Source organism: Calypte anna, chromosome 1, assembly GCF_003957555.1.
Source record: "Calypte anna isolate BGI_N300 chromosome 1, bCalAnn1_v1.p, whole genome shotgun sequence".
Lineage (NCBI taxonomy): Eukaryota > Metazoa > Chordata > Aves > Apodiformes > Trochilidae > Calypte > Calypte anna.
In genome coordinates this window covers 38,746,338-38,768,135 of record NC_044244.1, presented here as the reverse complement: position 1 = coordinate 38,768,135, position 21,798 = coordinate 38,746,338, and the positions used below count along the sequence as shown (strand labels likewise).

General features: G+C 38.6%; 1 long non-coding RNA gene across 1 annotated transcript in view; it reads left to right on the top strand.

Moving 5' to 3' along the window:
- The window catches only part of LOC115599622, a 78,950-nt gene extending 57,468 nt beyond the window's left edge, over positions 1-21,482 (top strand). Inside the window, exons 6-7 of the long non-coding RNA XR_003988545.1 lie at positions 10,815-10,883; positions 21,414-21,482. This is a non-coding gene — a long non-coding RNA (uncharacterized LOC115599622). The remainder of the gene's footprint in view (positions 1-10,814; positions 10,884-21,413) is intronic.
- Positions 21,483-21,798: the final 316 nt, after the last annotated feature.

The window sequence follows — 21,798 nt, the reverse complement described above, 5'->3', positions numbered from 1 at the left end:
ATATCTATGCATGTGATTAAAAGGAAAAGCTGTGTAGCTCCTTTGTGTCACTAGAAAGTAGGATATAGGTATGTCAGGGCATGTATGAACACATAGGTATCACCTAAAAATAAATTGTGTGTACATCTACAAGACAGTTTCTGAAGAGAAAGTAATTTTATACTGTAATGGGCTCCTGTTAAATTTTAATTATGTCACAAGTTTGAGAATCCTAACTGAAATAAAATATAGTTTCTTACTGTAATGCCAGTGTGTGAGACACAGCATGTCCTATCTGAAGCAAAGTAACTCCAAGAATAATTTGAACAAATTCTTGCTTGTTCTTCAGCTCAGTAGAACCCTGTATCTACCTCCTTTTCCCCAGCTTTTTTCCCCAAAATTTTCTTATAATCTTCTCCTTCAAGAACTTCTGTGCTTTCTTGGTGTTCTTTATCCCAGTTAGGCCAAAGTAATGAGTAGAAGCTATAGACTTCCTCTTAATTATTTCGCTGACATCTCTGTAAGTAAGGAACTGATTATGTCTAGTGTCATACCACTGTTAAGGCATGGAGTGCCTTCCTTCACTTTCCAGCCTCCTTGGTGTTGTTCAAGTCACACTGTTCCCTAACCAATTCTATTTGACATTGCATGTTCTCTGGGCTGCACATGCTGTCCCTGCATGTAGATGCTTTATCTGTTTAATTAGAGCCAGGGAAGAAATCTTGTGCCCCTCAAGGTTCTAAAAGTTGGCTCTAAAGTTGGAGAAAAGTACCTGACATCTACCATAATCTGGGATATGGCAAGAGAAGCTGAAGCTAGCTATAGGGAGGGATTGCTGAAAACTTGGTGTATTTCTTACAGTGGGAAAAAGACATCCAAATGCATTTCCCTTCTGCAAATGCAGAGCCTAGGACAGAATTGGAAACAGCTGTAGCCCCTGACTTAGTGAGATACAGTACAGCTATTTCTGTTTCTCTAGGGATGCTATCCTAGCAAAACAGATTGAGAAACACCTGATCTAAGGTATTACTATTTCAGTTATGATGTTCCTTTGACACCTGCACATGAGCATTTACAGTACCAGTGCCTCAAGAAAGGTCAGAGTTGGTTAAATAAATAACACTGGAATTTTGTAAATGGGCGATTAAGTTTTGAGAGAAGCCTCTTTCCCTGTACCTGCTGACTTTTATCCTTCTTTGCATTACTTCACAGCTAAGACTCTGGAGTGAATTTCATTTGTCAGTTACAGAGTGTGGCTTTTTTGTGATAACATACATGACCTCCTCAAGCAGGGACAGAGCAGGCTGTAGGCTGGTAAGATTAGGTACTTCATTTCCCTAAAATGGAACTGCATTGATTGAGGGTTTCTTCACAGCTTGTCACTTCACTCACTCATGTCCTTTCCTGCACCATTCCTTTGCTGTTTTCCTCTGGTTCCTGGAACAAAAGTCTGTGGTCTCAGCACAGTACGTGCCTTCTGCAGTAGCTGATTTCTGTCTCTTTTCCAAGGTTTGATGTAGGTCCCATGATGTAATTCAACACAGACAGGAGAGTGGTAAACCTAACCTCTGGCCCTGTAAATGCCAATCAACAAGTGGTAATGTCCCTTTATGTTGCAGTTTATCAGAAGGGATTCCAGGAGAGAAAAAGTTAAAAAAAGAATTCCTGTGAAATTCAGAATTACATTCATTTTTTAAAAAAACATGAGTTAATGTTTACTGTGAAGTTCTTTTTTGTCTGCACGCTGAACAAGGAAGGAAACAAAACATTTGAGTTCTCCCTGTAAGGCAGCTACTTTCTCTGTGCCTGTTTCTTTCCTCTGTTTAATTCCCAATACCCTAGAGACACAGTTTCCTCCCTTAGCAAGGACTGTGACCTTAAAAATAGCTGGTTCCAAAATAAGCACAGAAAAAAAAAACACTCCAATTGTTTCAGATACATGGTACGTAACCAAAACTGCATCCATGCTAAAGCAGAAGTACATAATCTTTTGGAGTTGCAGCTGAGACTTTTGTTTCTTTGACAGCATTCATTATTTTGTGTTCAGACTGCATGCTTGCCTCTCTCTCTCCAAAGACATTTGTTTAAACTTAGGATGCTGTTTGTAAGTAATTTATAACTACTTTTACCACCCTAGCAAAATTTTAGGGAGGAATACCTTCACTTTGGACAAGATCCAGGCAGGACACTAGACACCTGAGGAAGTGGTGATCCCAGGCTGGTTTTGTGATGTTCTCCTTTTTGGGCTGGTAGACATCACGGCTGGAAGAGATGGTGATTTATCAAACAGAAAGGTTGTTCTGTCACTTTTTCTTACAGTTTTAAGTCTTCATTCTAATTTAACTACCTGAGGGAGGAGGCAGCCCAGCCTGGACCTCCCCTCTGCATGGAGGCTGTGGTATAACCCCTTCTGTAGACTATCACTGCCACCACTCAGCTGAGGCAGAGTTGACAGTTTATACAAATGCTTTTTCCAGGAAAAGAAATAAGCATCAAAGAGATTTAGTGGGGGTTGGAACCAAGGCCCCACCTATTGTGTTAATGGAAGGCTTGTGTCCCTATGTTAAAGCTGTTCTTATGTTTCACTGAGGAACCCTTGGTCATATTTAACCAGTAAGGACAGAAGGACAGGAGAAAGAACATTCAAGTCTTCAAATTAAATCTCTGACAAACAAGTATTGCGAAGGAATATTTTTAGAGTCTGACCAAAGCCCTTGCATGGAAAAGTTAGTAACATCTCACAAGTAACTCTCACTAGGCAGAATTATCTTTTGACTGCTTAGGAAGGTGTAAAACTGGTACAGGTTCAAGACTAGCAGTCTGTTGGGTCTTCAAACACATTTCAAATCCTTCTCCCACAGACAGACACCAAGCAGCACCCACACAGGGTCACAAAGTGCAAGTATTCCTCTTGCTTTTTAGGGGCTGAGTTCATGTGGCAGGCGGAAATTTTCTACCTCTTCTCACATGAGTATGACACCTGTATCTGTGTGGTGTTGCAGATATTTAGGCACTCAATTATCTTTCTCTGAATATATTCTAAAATATTCATTTGTTTGGAAAACTGTATGTTACAGTGTTTTAAAGTCTCAGAATAGGACTATGAAACTTGATTAACTGCTTGGTCTTTAGGTGTAAGGTGAAGAGTAAAGCCAGAAAATGAGCAGGGGGAAATAGCAGAACATTTTGCATACTTCGCCATCTAAGATATTGTAGCGTTTGGGAAGATTTTTTAAACCATCGTGTTAGACTAATCCACAGGGAACTCATTTTGAAATTAAATATACCAAAGCATTTATGATTTACAAAGAGGGAAAAAATAAAAGCCTTAAAAAAAATCTTGTGTTTGATCTATTTGTTGCTATGAAAATATTGACAGAAGGCAAAAGAATGGCCTTCATTTAGCTTATTATTGTTGGCTTGCTTTAATGCTTTCTTATTACAGGCAAACTCCCATTAAGATGTGAGATTAACTCTTTCACAGTTGCAAAGGAATAAAAGATGGAAACTTTGAAATATAAAACTCCTGTGAAGAGAAATTCTAAACTAGGTAATCTGTACGTGATTCCTACTCAGTAATATGTGATGTTGGAGAGGGAAACTTTTGAAAGTAAAAAATATATGAAGAATAGTTTGTGCAGAATTTATGTGTCAATATATCTTCAGAAAGGAGCCTCACGTGTATAATCAGAAAAGTGGTGTTAATTACACAGTTCCAAATTTTTTTCAAAAAATAAGTACTTTGGGGTACAGGGAGGAGAGCTTAAAAATCAATCTTACAAACCCTGAGCGTGCATGAGTAAAATAAGGATTTGCCTTTGCTGAAGTGTTAACTACAGATACAACTCAAGTGTAGCTTCTTTCACCCACAAAACGCTCTGGTCTTGTAGGGTGGTGCTTTTCACTGGAGTCAGCTGGTCCTTAGGGAACCTATTCTGAAGAACGAGTGCTACTGATGTTGAAACTGGTAATGCACAAATGGTGAGTCTGCAATCTTGAGTTACCACAGTGCATCAGATGCCAATCCAGGCATGCTATGCAGATAATCAAAGTGTACTGCTAGCCCAAGTGCTGCTTTTTGGCATAGTCACTGTCACACAAGTGAGAACTAGGTTGAGGCCCATGCCAGAACTTCATCTTTACAGGAGGTACCCAAATGAGGTCTGGGTCAAGGTGCTTCCTGGATGTGGCAGTAGAAAGGATTAGCCTCTAAGGAAGATAAACCAGTGTTTTGCAAAGGCCATGCTGCAGTGGCTATGCTGCTAATGCTACCTGTGCTCGTTTGTTTGAAGCCTGCTTAGGTAGCTGTAAACTCATTAAAGTTGGCAGGAGAATCATTACTTGACTCTGGATTAGTAATATGCTGCCTAATGTTGCAGAGGAGGCAAACCTCAAGTTGAAGCTGTCGTCGCTTTGCAGAGAGACAGATGTTACTGGTACCAGTCCAGAGTTCCTAAATGAAATTGCTAATTCAAACTATTTCTTCTATTAAATTCCCATTCAATTAGCATTAATAATGAAACGAATTGTATTGTTATTACTGCAGTACCTGGGGAAACCTTTTGGTCAGAATGTCATATGAACAGGAATGTCTGTTGGGATATTTAATTTCATCTCCCTTGACAATGTGTGATTGTTCTCTTTTTTACATTTTCTGTTAACTATTAGTGGTCTGAATAACTTTGTGGAATAGCTAGAAGTCATTTCAGGCAAGAATTAAGCACACAGAAGTCTCTACCTGAAGAACACCAACATGCAAGGAGAATATAAGATTTAGCAATTCACTCCAGTGAACCAAGATGTTCACATTTTCCTTCCTTGAATTCCCCACCAGGCCTACACATTTCCATGTCTTTGTAATTAAGAGTAAACCTTACAATTGCTACTTACCCTGCAAGGGCCTGATCCTACAAAGACATACCTCATTTGGGCCATCTTTGTAGTCTTGTTTGAAGACTGTGTGCTCAGATGTATAGGATCTACTCTCCCCTGGCACTTCACGAGCCTTTCATCACTACCTCACATCAGATTTTAACTGATGCCTCAGTCTCAGTAGATACAGAGCTCTTAGCATTTAAGACCATAGACTCTTGCACTGTGCATTGTGTTATGCTTATTTTATTGGAGTCCAATTAAGAGGCACAGGTTTTGATCGGTTTACCATGGGGACACAGAAGGAAGCTTTGGGTACAGGAGGTATTGGTAATAAAGCTTATAATAAGCAGCAAGCTTGTGTTTGGAGTTGTGGACCAGGAATACCACTTCCATGCAAAATTCATGCAGTGTGCAGGGTTCTCCTTTTTTTTTTTTCCCTCAGCTTCTTTTCGTGTCATATTATTTTGTGTCTTTGGAGTTGTGGGGTGGATTTCTTTGTCTCAGAAGTCTACTGTACTTAAAATATAGGGGGACATGGTTTTATTAAAACAATTACTTTAGTTGTCACGGCAACTGGTCTTACATAAATGATGAAGAGTAGAGGAATGTATATAAAGAGATACATTAGGTCGTAATGGTAAGTCTAGTTCTTTTTAAACTAACAAGAAAGCACTCCGGGGTTTGATGTTGCTCTAGTTCATTTTATTGCAGATGATTTTTACAACTTTAGTATTATCCAGGTTCACAGTCAAAAACCACAGCACTTATGTGCTCACAGCTGTATCAGTTTGAGTCTCTCTCATCTGTATAACTATTAAGCTCCTCCATTAGGAAACAGATTTGCCAAAATCAGATGCAGAACTATATAATAAAAAGCCAGATGTGATACTTCGTGATTCCCCACAAAATATTTTTCTGCCTTTCTTTTCCATAACTTCATTCAGATAGGCAGAACCTAAAGCATTAGGAAAAATGCTGCAGTTCCCCTGAGGTGCTCTGGTTAACTATTTAATATAAGCGGATAATTTTCTTCCAGCTTTGCTATGTTAAGGGGTAATTGAAGACATGGGGGCACAGGGGATATTATTCTAGGATCAGCATGTATAACTTACAACATTTACAAACAGTTAAGAAATAGTTTACCAAAGAAGTGGAACCCCACAGACCAAAACTGTGCTGATGAAATTTAAGATTTTTTCTATTTTTCTAGTAATCTAACAGTAGAATCAAAATTAAACAATACTTATATTGCTTTACAGCTCAAAAAGTTTACAGCACTTGAGAAAAAATGTGTCAAAGAAACATTACATCATTAACATGCTGAGTCTTTTATCCCAACTACCTGATTTTCAGTATGATTTCTAAACCTTTCCTCCAGTTTTTGCTAGTTATTTTTTAACCTTTAGTCTCATCTGTCAGTAATCAATGAGATTACTTTTCCTTTTCTGTTTCACCTGTCTTTTCTCTTCTTATAGTCCTTTACTCTTCTTTTGTTTCCTACATGCCTAAATTAATTTTCGCTTTTCTCTTTACAACTGTATGCACTGCATGTAGATTCTCCAGTTTTCAGTGCTTATAAGAAAAGCCCAGTCAAAATACAAAATATTGCAAATTCTCTAGAGCATACAATTACTCCTAGCATACAACAGAACAAAGCTGATATGTAATGTGCCTGTAGACCACTGATGCCCCTGCAAATGGTATTTTTCCACACTGGTTTCCCTCTCTTGTTTACAAGCTGCTCTTTATTGTGGCCATAAGACTGGGACTGCTCACAGTATTCTGCATCAGCTAGCTAATAGGTGCCAAACAGTACAGAGATCCTCACTGTTGTGAACTAATATAATACCCCTCATGGAGGTGACCCCAAAATGCTCAGTGTTTCATCATGCTTGAATAGTAGAGAAAATAACTGAAAAGTACTATTTGAAGAAAAACATTACTTCAAGACCTTAAAGCCATGCTATTAATTTGTCTTGTTAATTTTGGTTCTCCAAATTTAAGGCATAGAACCAACTTCTCTTTCATTCCCTCCTGACTGTTGAAAGTTAAGACTTGGTAGCTTTGGTGATTCTAGAAAAGGGGCTGTGATGCAGCCTGTGGGGATGGCACTGCATAACTTCTAGAAATCATCATGAGTAGATGCAACAACAGCAGTGGGCAGGGGCTCTGCAGTCCACCCATGGATACCTCACTTAAGGCAAGTTAAAAGTTTAATGAAACTGTGCCTCAAACATACCACCCTAATGTTTTTTATTTAAATTAAAGTTGAACAGGAGGGTGTATAGAATTCTGCTTTTTCAAAAGTCAGCAGGTGAAACTCAGTGTATTCTTCCCAGGAGCTCATGCAAACATTTTTTTTCCTAGTCTTTGTCTCTCTGTGTTTAAATTTGCAGCTGTTGGATTCTGCTTTGAGTTTCAAGTTCAAAGGCACCCAGACATTCTTTGTGAAATATCACAGAAACCACTGAGCTTCACCTGGCTTTGCGAGGAAATCTTGTCAAACCACGAGCTTCCCACACTTCCAGTGTGAAACCTTGTGTTAACTTAGGGCTTTCTTCCAGCTCAGACTGTAGATAGCTTAACTCTGAAGGACTACAACCCTTAGGGAACTTCTTCATGGGAGCTTTAGACTGTTTTCAAGTAACAAAATTCAGAATTCTTTCCACAATTTCAGGGTTTTGTAACAAAAGCAAAGGACAACTGTAGTCAGCATTGGTTTTAAATCAGTGGTTTTAGAGATGGATCCTGACCTTTGAACATAGTGTCTGTGTAGTCAGCTTGCCAGACATCTGGATTTTGGCAGGTTTGTTCAAGTTTTGAAAGAGCTGTCCCACCTGTTGTCAGCAGCAGTGCAGCAGATTGCTAACCCCACTGCAAAGATACGGGACACTGCAGAATATGTCTTGGAGAAATAATATCTCCCATAAAACACAGAGGACTATAAGAGACAGCCTCTGTCTGAGCACTGGAAGAGGTCATGTAGCAGCTGGATTACCCAGGCACATCTATCTCAGTAGCACAGTCTGGAGTGGGACCTGCATCGTGTCTTAACAGCATCAGATGTGTCCCGGGCTGCCTTGGCTCTGCCAAGGCTACAGCCTGTGGTTATAATTCTCCTCCTGTCCTTTTACATATATTAGAGGTCTAGGTGGCCCAGACTAGTAACCTCTCACTTTCTCTGTCTGTTGCTTTGAGGGAATGGTCAGTGTGTAGCTTGGAAATTTCTCACATGTAGAAGCTTAGAGAAATACAGTGTTATGGCAAAGACAGTATCACAGTGATGTAACTTATAGCCTAAAGTCTTCCTTTTTCTATGAACATTTTACTCTGCTCTCTGGGTGCTCAGTGTAGTTTTCATTCATCATAGTCAGGCATATCATCCTTCTTCTATTTACCACCAAAAGATAAGGTTTCAAAACAAGCTTCTCCAGGCTGTTTTTCCAGGTAGCTGGTTCATTTTGCCACATGCACTCCAGGAAGGGTTACCTAACTTTGGTTTTTGAAAACCAGCCTTTTCTTTCCATTCAGTTGCCTGTTGCATGACCTGGTTCATGGAATTTCAAGTAGCAGCATCACACTGGAGTGCAAGTTTTCCTAAGAAAGGAGAAGTGGGAACAGAGATGCATTGCTTTAGCCTAATCTCTAATATCATGGTATTTATGTAATGCCTGTATTTTCACCATGGCTATATAACTATTCCATACCTTTTTTAATGGTTTTAGCTCTTTATTACAAGTCAGAATCAGAGATCCATTACAATTAATAATAATTATTTTTCCTTATATAGTTCCAAGGATGTTTTTTTCATCTGTATCCCCCTCTTCAAGTATAACATTAGCCCAGCCTTTTTGTGCCATTAAAGAAATGCAAGCAAAGTGCCCTCAGTCATTTTTTATTTATAGGACAGTAACAAAAATATAGGGAAGTTGTCTTAGAAATTGTATGTTTGGTTTTTGGTTTTGGTTTTGTTTGCTTTTTCTCCTCGGGGAACAATGTAAAAATGTCTGAATCTTTAAACGTGAAATTTGGCAGGTACCTAAATCTTTAATGAGTAGGATGTGTTTTTTCTAAAGATTTACATATTTGTTTCTTAGGATACATCAGTTGCTAATACTTCTAGGAGCAGTCTGGTGGGCACACAATTAAAAATAAAAAAGGAATGTGCTTATTAATTCGAGGCTTGTCCTTAGCTTAATTCACATTAAATAGTTAAATTTGGATGACAAGTTATCTGCAAAGATGAAGTTAGGCTCCCTTCCTAAGACTGTTGGTTTGCTGATTTTGTTGCAAGTGCTTTAAAAGCTGTGCTGAAGACTCTAAAGTTCCTGAAGCTGTAATAGAAAACATTAGTGTCTGGACTTTCAAGGGGAGAACGTGGTTAAGATTATAGCAATTGATTTGCTGTCAATGGGTGGTCGTGAGTCCATATGGCACACAGTAGAGAGGGGCACAGAAGAGCCTTTGCTCAGATAGGTGACGAGCTGCACTTGCCAAAGTGAAAGTATCAGAAAAGGGCCCTCTAAGGCTATATTTTGCCTGCTCGGGGGTAGAATATCGTCAGGTTGCTTCTCAGTGTGGCTTTGTTTTAACTTTGCTACAAAACATGATAAAAAATTAGCTTAAAAGCTCGGCCGTCACAATACTCCATGCTCCTTTTGGCTCCTCGGGTCGCTTCTTTTCATCCGGTGCATTTTCATTGTTCTGTGAGGCTTTTGATGAGACAGTTACAAAATGTCTGCCTCACTCTGACCGCCATTTTGTAGCCTGATTGTTGGATAATGAACACTGTGAGAAATACAAAATAAACAGCGTGGCATGGAGGAGATTTCAAAAGGAGTATAAAATCTGCATGTTTTATTTAGGCGCTTAATTGTTGCCGACTGGCTGCATTTAAACAAGTGACTTCACAGTGTCTGGAAGAAAACCAGCTCCCGAATTTGAGGAGCTGACCTTGGGTAGATGCCATCAACTGTTCTTTTCTATTGGCACGATCGTGTTGCTGGCAGGGTCTCCCTGTAGCTTTATTTGCTCTCTCAGCTCTGATTCAGAACCTGCTTGCACTATACTGGGCCACCAAATGACACCATTTATCCCAAATATTATTTGCAGTCCCTTTGATACCCAAGATTTCATCTGGAATATATAGGATATTTAAAAATAAAAACCTTCAAAACAGCTTATGATTAAGCTGTTCCCATAGAGCAGCACATAGTGTTGTTCAGAAAAAAAAAGAGGGGGAGGCTACAAGTTTGCTGAAAGCAAGCTAAAAATGCACCACAGGAGTTGAAAGGACACTATGGAGTTGTTACAATGGTCCTATGGATACAGTACTCACTGTGTAAAGAGTGAAGTTAGTGGCATTTACTTCTTTTCTTTATGAAAAACTCTAGTTTGTGTGTATAACGAGGGCAAGGGGGGATGGGGAAGGATGCTTTACATTCACAGTAGGGTGCAGCTTCAAAGCTGTTTAAAATTCTGCCATATCTTCATGATAATAGTTAATCCTAGTATCAGAACAGTACTTCCATTTTTAAAATGCAATCAATCAATCATTTTAATACATTGCGCCCTTCCTTAGTGCCAAACACCTAGAAAACAGTGTATATGGGAGTAAAAATAAAGCATCTGAAAATCCTGTAGAGGTTCATTCTGCCTTTCTTTATACATGCCCAGCAAAATCTCAAAACTGCAAGAAAAACCTGGAACTGTATAACAGGGAGTAAGTCCTCAAAAGAAGACCCATTGCCAGGTAGGGTTTGCTGTTATGGACTGAGTGAAGAGGGACAGTGAAATTGCCATGCCTGACTGATGTTCTCTAGAAATACAGCGTGTACTATTTTGTTCTTGGGTTTTACTGGGGTTTGGTTTTGGTGTTTGAGGCAGGAGGTGCATACAGATTCTTGACTTTCTTTTAAAAGGATTGCACTGAAAATTGCTTCTTTCTGTTTTCTTCTCAGGACAGCTTCCTCAGTTGCCATGCTCTTTCAGAAAGCTGCTCATGTAGATAGATGTAAGAGAGGTTGCAGGTAATTCAAGTTCATTTCCTGTCTCTGCTGCAGTGATTCACACAAAAGCACTGAAGGGTCTTGTACATGTGTTCTTCACTTGCAAAATAAGAATGAATGCTTGATTATAAATTACTTTGAAGCTCCTTCGATGTGCTGCAAATATATACCCATCAGTGTTGTTAGTGATAACAATGCAAACTGCATGGCTCAGGCATGTTAACAGTGTTACAAACTGGGCCAATTTTTAACACAACTTGAACTTCAAAGTATCAGCACTGTATTCCAGCAGAAAACCGACTGCAGTGAGAGCAGGCTTCTATAATTATATTACTTATATCTTCACTTCCATCTGTATTTTCTACTAAGTGAGCTTTCTCTTGGGTTACTCATTTTGTGAAACTGGCCTTCACCCATTGTAATGATCAAAGGCTTTGGTTTTTTTGAAAGGTTCAGCAAGAAACAGCCATGTTTGCAGTTGCCAAACTGCTAGAACCATTGCATTGGGCCAGAAATTCTCCGAATCATCTCGTATTATGAATTAATTTCAAACATTTTTGGCCTAACAATAAATAAAAGTAGAAGTTTTTAAATAATTTTTTTTGTTTTAGTTGAACAGTAGCCTTCACAAATAGGTATTTGTGTAACAAAAAATAACTCAATGCAAAGCAAGTTTTGTTGAAGTTCAATACAAATAATCTGGACTCAGATCATAGGTTACAGACACAAGACATCTGGATTTTAAGTCAGTTCTCTGAAAATGTAACTAGGAGTTAATAAGGTTTGCTTTCCTCTTAGAGAAAAACATTTTTTACTCAGTGTTTTAAATCTAGGTTCCTTGGGGGATTAATCAGTGTTTTTCCATTAATTCAAAATACCACTTTGGAACTACAAGGCGACTTATGACAGTACTTCCTAGTGTTATGCATTCATAACTGTAATAGTATATTTTGTGATTTTTAAGTATAAATACATCCTTCCCAGGGAAAGCTGCCACGGCAAGCAGAATACAAACATTCATGGCAAGACTTCTTTAACATGTTTACTGCTTTGATAAGCTGTGTCTTAAGCAATATCTCAAAGGATTTTTTTTTTCAAAGTAGCAAAAATGAGGGCTTATATGTAATTGTGTTTGTCTGATCCTCTAGATCCCTTCCCATTACACATTTCATTTTAACAGGCAGCACGTTCCTCTTCTTCCTTGAGATGCGTCTGTGTTGCTGACATCTGGAAAGCAGCCATACGGGGTTCCACACATAGTTTTTGGAAACACCATTTGCTGGTGGAACGATCCAGAGCAGACACCTCTTTTGGCAGAACTCTATTGCCATCTATTTTTAGTTGAACTCTTGCACATCAGATTAATGTGTGTGAGCCACAAGAATGTGGCTTTTAGACAGATGCTCCAAGAAGAAAGGGAGGCTTCTGCATGTGGTAGATGAAGTGCTTGGGGGTGAGTTGTCTGCACGTACCTTCTGTGACCTGCCTCAGTTCCATTAGTTTAATGTCACAAACTGTATTCAGAGTTGACAAAGAAACTGAAAGGATTGTGAGACTTCCACTATCCCTTTGGTTATCCTCACAGCACATGGGAACATATAATGAACTTTGGAGGACAATGCTGGCCAGAATACTTCAATTTTAGTATAGCAGACATGATGTACTCCCCCAGCAGAGCACACATATGAACAATGCATTCTGCAAGTGAATAGATTAATAATTCTCTTTTGGGATTTCTCAGCTGAGGTCTGCAGCTTTCCAAGGATTTTAAGAAAGACTGTTCAGTGTTGCTCTGACCAAAGGCTGTGAAAGGACTAGAGTTTCCCTAAACACAGTGGAGAGGATGAAAAACTGTAGATTCTGTGCAGAATTTTGCATTCTCCTTTCCTGTACAAAACTGCCTTTATCAGAGGTTTGTTGAAGCAGTTTGTTTTAAGTGAAGTTGGTACCCATCCTTTTGGAACTTGCTGCACATTTATATGGAAGATAACTTTATATGGTTATAGTTCATTATACTTAAATACCTAAGGCATAAATTAAAGACTTGGTAGAGTATGTTGTTACTGTATGTTCTGAAATTCATCTTATAGTCCCATGAGTTGCTTCTTTGAATGGCAGAGGACTCACTATCAAGCATTTGATTATTTTCTGAGCCTTTTCTGAAAAGAAGATGATATATATAGGAAGTGTATATTTGAGTGCATGGCACTCAAAAACTTAAGTTGCATTTGAGTATGTGACGTGTTCATGCAAACTGTATCATATATTTACCACACAGTTGGTTTAAGCTCCAAAAAACATGAAGAACCCCCATGAAAAATCTTTTTTTTTTTTTTTTTTTTGTGAAGATGCTTGGGTGTATTTTGTAGTTGGTTTTTAGTTCTAAGTTAGAATTTTCACCTGAAAACAGATTGCAGGTTTTTGGAAGTAGTTTGTAAGCAATTAGATTGCCCAGTATTTGGGCACTTCAAAGGACTTTACAGATCAGCAGTGGCTAGAAGTGTAAGCTAGTACCAGCTGAATAGCCAGTTTTTGTTCCTTCCCATAGTTAATCTCAAAGGATCAGAAACACACAAAATAGTTGGATGGCTGCACTCAGAGAGTTGTGGTCAATGGTTCAGTGTCCAGGTCATGGCAAGTGGTGTTCCTCAGGAGTCAGTTTCGGGAACAGTGCTCTGTAACATCTTTGTTGGAGTCACGGACAACGGGATAGTGTGTATCCTCAGCAAGTTTTCTGGTGATACCAAGCTGTGTGATGTGGTTAGAGGGAAGGCAGGCCATCCCGAGGGACCTTGACAGGCTGGAGAGGTGGGACCATGCCAACCTCATGAAGTTAAACATGGCCAAGTGTAAGGTCCTGCACCTGGGTCAGTATAACCCCCTGCACAGCTACAGGCTTTGGGGAGGATGGATAGAGGGCAGCTCTAAGAAAAAGGACTTGGGGGTGGTAGTGTATTAGAAGCTCAACGTGAGCTTCTAGGTGTGATCAGAGCCCAGGAGACCAACCTCACCCCGGGCTGCATCATTCTGCCCCTTTACTTTGCTCTTGGGAGACTGCACCTGGAATACTGTGTACAGCTCTGGTGCCCCCAGCACAGGAAAGAGACAGACCTGTATTCTATGATTCTATGTTGGAGATGGTCCAGAAAGGGACAGAAAGATGATCAAAGGACTGGATTACCTCTGCTATGAAGACAGGCTGAGAGTTGGGGCTATTCAGCCTGGAGGAGAGAAGGCCCTGGGGAGAACTTATAGTGGCCTTCCAGTATGTGGAGGGAGCCTATAGGAAAGCTTTTGTTTTGGGGCTTTTCACCAGAGAGCATAGTGACAGGACAAGGGGTAATGGTTTTAAACTGAAAGAGAGTGGATTTACATTAGATATTAGGAAGAATTTCTTCACCATGAGGGTAGTAAGATATTGGAATAGGTTGCCAAGGGAGGATGTTGATGCCCCTCCTGGTAGGTGTTTGAGGCCATGTTGGATTGGACCTTGTGCACCCTGCTATAGTGGGAGGTGTCCCTGCCCATGGCAGGGGGTTGGATGATCTTGATGACCTTTAAGGTCCCTTCCAACCCAACCATTCTATGATTCTATGATTCTATGAAAACTGCCCAGTTGCACTGCAATGCCCAGGCTTCCAGAAGCAATAAGGCTTGCCAGCATTCATCATTATCTGTGTTAGGCTTCTTGTGGTGATGAATTTTTTTTTGTGTCTATTTTGTGTGATTATTCCTTCTTTGATATTTCTTTATCAGAGTCATCCATTTAAATTATTTCAGGGAGAAGACATGAAATAAATGCCACTTTTCAAAGTTCATTACCCTTGTTTCCCTTTTGATATTAAACACCTATTTTCATGTAGCAAGAAGCCTTTTTGCTTCTACTTTACCAGGTCCCACTTATGGTATTATGTATAGCTTGAAAAGATATGGTTAAGAACTAGTCTGGTATCTAGATATACTTATGAACCTTTTAAAATGGCATTGCCAGTCTTCTTATATATATTTATCATCTTTGGATAGTAGATTGTTCTGAGAGCACTTGTGTTATTAAAGAAGATATAAATTAATTATTTGTCTATTCTCATATGCCTTATAAAGCAAGCCTATGTTTTATGTTTCCATCTTACTTTAGATACCATGCAACACTTAGTGTATAATTTATCATGCAGTGTGGATAGTTGAATTCATGACAATCCTATTCATCCTTTCTGTTTCCATACTTGGTAGTGGGTTATGTTTACGTTAGAAAGATCATAGTTTTTCTTACATGAATTACCAAGTAGGTGAGCATTATAATTGTTATTCAGAGCTTAGATGATTCATTATTGATAGAAAATTATGTTCCTTTCTTAAATGAATGGGCTGTTTATTTGCACTTGCAGTATTACAGTTACTTTCCAATGGTTTCTTTTTTTAGCAGCTAAGGATCATTCTAGCAAAAAATACTGGTAATCCACCACCAAATTTTGCAGATTCCTGGTGTTCTACGTGCCCAACGTTTTGCATAAGGAATATGTGCTATCTTTGGAGGAGGCAGAGTAGTATGCTGCAGAAGACAAAAGACTGAAATGTCATTAAAGAATTCATCAAGTCTGAGAGACCTTTGTGCTGAATCTTTGCATTCACACATTCTCATTCACGTGAAAATTTTCTGAGCATTTTTATACTATTGTAATTAAATTATTGTTCATTCAAAATGTCTCCTACTGGCCAGGCTCAGTCTGTCCTCACTGAAATAAATCAGCCACACAGACAGCAGTGCACCTTCAGTATCCAGCTACTAGATTAGAGTGTGTTCTGGGACTATAGTACCCCAGTACATTGATGCTAATGTTCTTAGGAGAAAAATTACTGCATTGTAGCCTCGCTTTGTCCCAGTCTATCAACCACATTTTATATAAGTCTGTGTGCCTTTTGTTTGTTTGTGTTTGTAAAGGTGTTTTCTATACACTGTTGATGATTCAAGATACAGAAATTAGGAGACTTGTGTATTAACATTTCCACAGCACCATGAAAGATTGCAGAAAATGTGCACTTCCAACAACTATTATCCAAAAATGGTGCATGAGCGATGTATAGACAAGGAAATAACTAAACGTCAGTAGGGAAAGTTAAGCTTTTTGATTTCTTAGGTGTTGTGTGTTTAAATGTTTGACTTTGATGTTGTATAAGTTCTGGAAATTTTGCTTGGGTTTTGTTGTTTTTTTCCCCTCCTTGTTTGCTTATGCAGTATACAGGCTCTGATTTTCTGGCCACAATAGAGCAGACAGAATTACTTGATGTTGAGAACCTTGTTAATTTTATGGCCTATTTTCACATGGAGATCAGCTTTTATTTCCCCTCTCACTCTTTATTCTTGATTCAATTGTTTAGTAAGGTTTACTGAGCAAAAACACTGGATGTATTATGGGAAGAAATCTAATCAATGCAGCACCAAGGGACAGTCCTGCAGAGTCCTCCCTAGTGGCTGTGTGCCAGACTAGAGGTTACTACGAGGTTACTCTGTCTGACTTTAACCAAAATACCCATCCACTTCTGAAAAGGCTGCCGGCAGCCTTGTACATGTGTAACAGAAGCCCCATTAATATAAGCTGCCAGTATATATACACCTGTTATAGTAGCCCTCAGCATAGACCCTGTGTTTCCTATTTTAAACATTTTGCATGTCTGTCTACATTCCCTTCTGTCTGCAGTTGCTCTAGTGTGGTCCTGCAGAGCAACTCATATGCAGTACCTCCAGGGAATGTAGAAGGCTAAATAAAGTTGTGGCAGATGTCAGGAGACTTTGCCAAACACTATTTTTCAAGGTAGAGTGTTTGAAAGATTGGTTGACTAATCCAGACTTTGTGATACAGAAGTAACCTCATCAGTAGCCTCTTTAAGTGTGCATTTCTTTAATCCCTGCTCCCTTTTCAGGTACTGATGCAGAGGATTTTATTGACTTATGTGTAGGAAATCTTTATTTGACTAGCAAAACTCTGCTGCTCCCCTTCCTCCCAAACCCCAACCCATAGAGTTCAACTCCTCTTAAGAGTTCAATTATTTGAAAGATACAGAACTTCTTTGTGACTTTTAACTGTTTTGTCTGAGTTCTAGTAAATCATTTGACAGCAAAATGACTCTGACACAAACTCTTCTCCTTTTATGAAATACTTCTTCAGCGTGTTCCAGAAGATAGGTTTACCTCAAAAGTTATGTATCTCTTTTGTTAAAGGCAACAAAAGGCATCAGAAGCAGAATCAGATGCAAGTGCTGATTCAGCACAGGCACAGAGCCTTAGGTTACTCACTGAGCCATGTTCTTTCTGGCTACCTCGCTTGCATTCCCTGACCAATGCCTTGGGAATCATGTGTCAGTACTTCTTCTGGGCCCTTGTGATATTTTGCATAAAAGAGCAGTAAGTTTGCTTCACATAGCTCTCAAGAAAAGTTTGTTGTTCCCCCATACAGGCCCAAAGATGGTAGGGACTCCATCTTTGGAGTTGAACTCCATAAGGAGTTATGTGCCTCCTTTTACATGATGTATGGAACGAAATTTCTGTAAGCATGCACATCTGCTACTGCATTCACAGTTTCCTTAATTGTTTTCACAATGCCCAGTTGACAGAGTCAGCATGTTTGTTTTTTTTTCCCAAAGCTTTTTCCATGGAAATTTTCAGCAAGGTTTCTAACAAGTACTAGACATGTATGGTTACCTGTAGTCAGCAGTTCTACTGTGAAGTGTGCTGCAGCAAATCAGAGAGACACTGGAGGAAGTTGGTTGCTTTTTAACAGTACATCTCAGTGAACAAATGCTTTAATCTTCTTGGAACAGAAATGAGCGATTGATTCTTTTACATGAGCATTATTATTAGTTGGGTAAGTTTGGTGTGGTTTTTTACTGTTCTTTGTAGTAGTTAGTTGGAGCAAGACTTTTTCTGTGGGAAGACAACCAACGAGGAAGGGACTCTCTGAAAGTTTCATGGGATATCCTATGTTATAGAAACCCAGTTGCTATAAGCTGTGTTAGTATTGTGAGTATGTTTCTCAAAAGGCAACACTTCTCCAAAGAGAACCACTCAGAGCAAGTGCTTTTATTCTTCATAGGAGTTTGCTGCTCGTTTCAGATCTTACTTTTCCAAATAAGAAAAACAAGTATTTTCAATCCATGACATAGGTGGGTTACACATCAATCTTTGAATATCAGAGAGGAAAAGTGTTATAACTCCTTAAAAAAGACTAGTCAGCAGTCTGACCTATACCATGAGGAGAAGTTAAGAAAAGCCTGTATAAGTTGTGAAAATCAGCAAAAAATTAGCAAAATAGTCTATTTAAGGTTAAATGTAAATTACAGCTCCTTAACGTTTATCTGCATGGAGAAAATGATTCACGTAAAAGTTCTCAGAATATACTTGCATGCTATTGTTCAAGTGGTAAAAAAAAAAACCAGCAATGGGGTTCCAATCAGTTGTGTTGTTTCAGGGAGTTTTACTTCATTAGAAGGATAATTTCTCCTTTCCATAAAGTAAAAATCTTGCGTGGCTCTGCAGTGAAGTGTGACTTTTATTTTAGTGGGCATTATGTGTCAATTATACAACATTTGCCAGTTTGCATTGCACTACTGGCATCATGTGTACAAATTACATTGAAAAAAATCATGAGTTAAAACAGCCATACTATTGTTATGAAACCTGCCACGATAAAAGGGTGGCTCATCCCACTGCCCTTCAAAAATATATTCAGATCAAGGTAAAACAGGTACATTGATAACAACTGTCAGCCATTAATCACTGAAGTTATCTTTAGCGCCCTTTTTTGGTGCATGGGATTAGTGTGGAACCACGAGCTCTGTGATTTTAGCTAAAACTAGATACACACTTGCATAACCATCCTAGGGTGTAGATGTTAAGTAGAGAGGATAATTTTACTCTCTGTTCTAGGGATGCATTAGTTTCAGTTCTGTGGCTCTCAGCCTGTATCACTTTGCTGTCTCAAATACCGTAGTTAACACACTCCTGCTGTTTGCCTTCTCATTTTTGAATTTTACTCAAGATGTTAGAATACACAGTTCTTGCTAAAGAAGGGCATACTCACAGTTTTGGAATCAACACATATGATGTTCAGTAATGTCCAAATCCAGAATAATACATAAAGACATTTCTAATTTGAATTCTGTATTTAAGGAAGTCCTAGAAGCACAGGCATAGTACCTTTCAGAATGTTGTACACTCATATATTTTAACACAAATACATCTGGCAACTGCTGCTCTTTTATGATAAATCTAATATTGAAGGTTTTCTTATTAACACCCTAGAGAAGAAATTTAAGACCCAGTCATGAAAAGACTGACATAACTGAGTAAAGTTACTTCATGTCTAAACATCTGCAAGTTTGTAGCCTACTGTAATAGTGGAATAGTCTGAAAAATGTGTCTATAAAATCTCAATATGGCATTGTATCAACACACATTCTTTATCCAGCTTTAAGGCAGTCAAGTTTGAAGAGTTTCTTTATCTGTTGCATTTCTGTCCCATCTTGTGTCTGGACTTTTTTCTGCCCAGGGCTCCCTTGTCTGACTGAGGCTAAAGATTATTTTCATGTACATTTTTGTACAGTACCGATATTCTACTTAAAGAAAAAATATACACATGCATTTATCTTCTTTATTAATAAACTGAGTGACAGTTTAAAATAAATTCTTTCAGCTGTTCAGAATGGTACACAGATGTACTGGCACATTTCAGAGTATGTTAAATAGAAAGCAAAGTATTACATCACCAAAGGAGCAGAAAAGGAACTGTTTTCTGACCACAAAAGCAAAATAAAGCAGTGCTAAGATGGTGGCTAGGAGAAAAATAAGACAGATTATTCTAGTATTTGGATGAACTGTGGAAATATCAACAAAAGACATAAAAATCCTATTAAAGGAAACGTGGGGAAAATATATAAGCATACTGTGGAGTAAAAAAAAAATCCTAAAGCAGGTGGGTGAAAATAGACATAAAGCGAAGAAGGAGGAAAAAAACCCAAAAGCTATTAAAAGCTGTAATATTAACAAGAAAGAGAGGATTGGAATGAGTGAATAGGTATCAGTATGAGATCTGTCTGATAGCCAAGTATGGGAATACCAGTCTAAATTCTTCAGCTCTTCTTGTAGATGTGTGTGGAGCTCTGACACCTTCCTCTATTTCATTCCAAGGCCAGGTATCTCTCAGTGGGTAACCCAAACCTAATTTTTAGGGTTCTTCAGTCTTTACAGGACTTAGCTCTTAGACTTGGCAATGAAGAGAAGGTTCATGTGCATTTAGATTTAATTTAGATGCATGTATAGGTAATAGTTATTTCCAAGCTGCTGCTATGGAGAGAGCAAAAGAGAGAGGCTTTTGAGATTGGTTTAGGGATACCAAGAAGGGTACCTCTGTAAGCTCTGAGGCCTGTATGTGCTGACACTACATACGACTCCATCATCTTAATTTAGACAGTTAAAGTGAGCTGTTTCCTTTCTCTGTCTCTTTAACTTCCTGTTCTATAAATTAAGGCAATAATTTTTCTACTGTGAGGTTGTGAGGGTAGCATTCAACAGCAGTTGTGAAGCACTTGCATATTTTGGTGGTCACAGAGGAAGAAATGCCAAAATGGGAGGTGTCTGTTGTTGGAGGAGAACAACATTTCAAGGACATCTGATAAGCTGTTGCATATAAATACAGATTTTAAGTACATTGGGGAGAAAAGTAGCCTTTCTCAAGAAAAAAAAATATAAAAAAGCTGCAGAATTAGCTGAAGAAGAATAGAGGCAATACGTAGTGAATAGATTTGGCATACAGCCTGATGCAGAGGCAGAGAACAGTCACGGCATCACTTCTTTGGGATAACCCAGAGTAATTTATCTGAAGTGTTGTTTCTCATTCCCCATAAATCTGTCCCTATCTCAATACAAGAAAACAAAAATTGCAATTTCATTGTACTGTATATATTTTCATATGTAAGTAGTGGTTTCTGTACTTGAATGTGATTACAAAACATATGCAAAGGTATTACTGGCACAAATGCGTTATCAAAAAATTATAGCTGAATTCTACATTTTATGAATAATTTTTACCTGACACATCAGTGACCATACTTGGTTAATTAGTCTGAGAACATGTAATCTTTCTACTACCATCTGGTAATTTTAAAGGACTGAAAAGAAGGCTGATACTCAGGTGTAACGGCTGAAATTTTATCTAGTAGCTTCAAAATTGCTTGGCTTTGAAAGTAAAGGAGGTGCTTTCAAGATTTGTGCCAGCTGAACTGAGCAGTCTCAGAAATCTTAAGTCACAGTACTTCCCTGGGTAGAAAAGTCATCCCTCTACAAAGTGCCATTCATGTAGTACTTACCCTCAATTCAGTGTTTCAGAATGAGTTTGAAGGGGGGCACAGGCCTAACTATCGCACATTCCTCACCAGCAGAAAAGACTTTAAAGACATTGGAAGGTCTGCATTTAATGTCTGTATGTCTGTTTCACTTTTTTCCCTTCATAATGATAACATAATTTGCTTTTTTTTTTTTTTTTTTTTTTTTTTAAACAGAAGGAATGAACTTACTGGGGGGAACTGAGTTTGAAGGTGAAAGAAGTGAAGATGGTCATCTGTGCAGAGGAAATGACAAGGTATGCATAGCAATCACGCTGGAGATTCATTGCTTACTGGTGCTTAGGTCTTCATGGTAAATTACTCCTTGCAATAAAGTTTAAAAATAGTCCTCAGAAACCTTGAAAGATGTTTTGAAAAGAACTTTTATCTTCTGTTTGATTGCCAGAGTAAGCAAAGTAAGTGTTTATATCTCTATAAATATCTTCAAGATACACCTTTAAACTCATTACTGTGCTGAATTGTAGCTGCATTTCTACAGGTAATGGCAGTCACATTCATTAATTGCTTTTTTTGGCAGAGGCCAGTAAAAGCAACCCTTCTC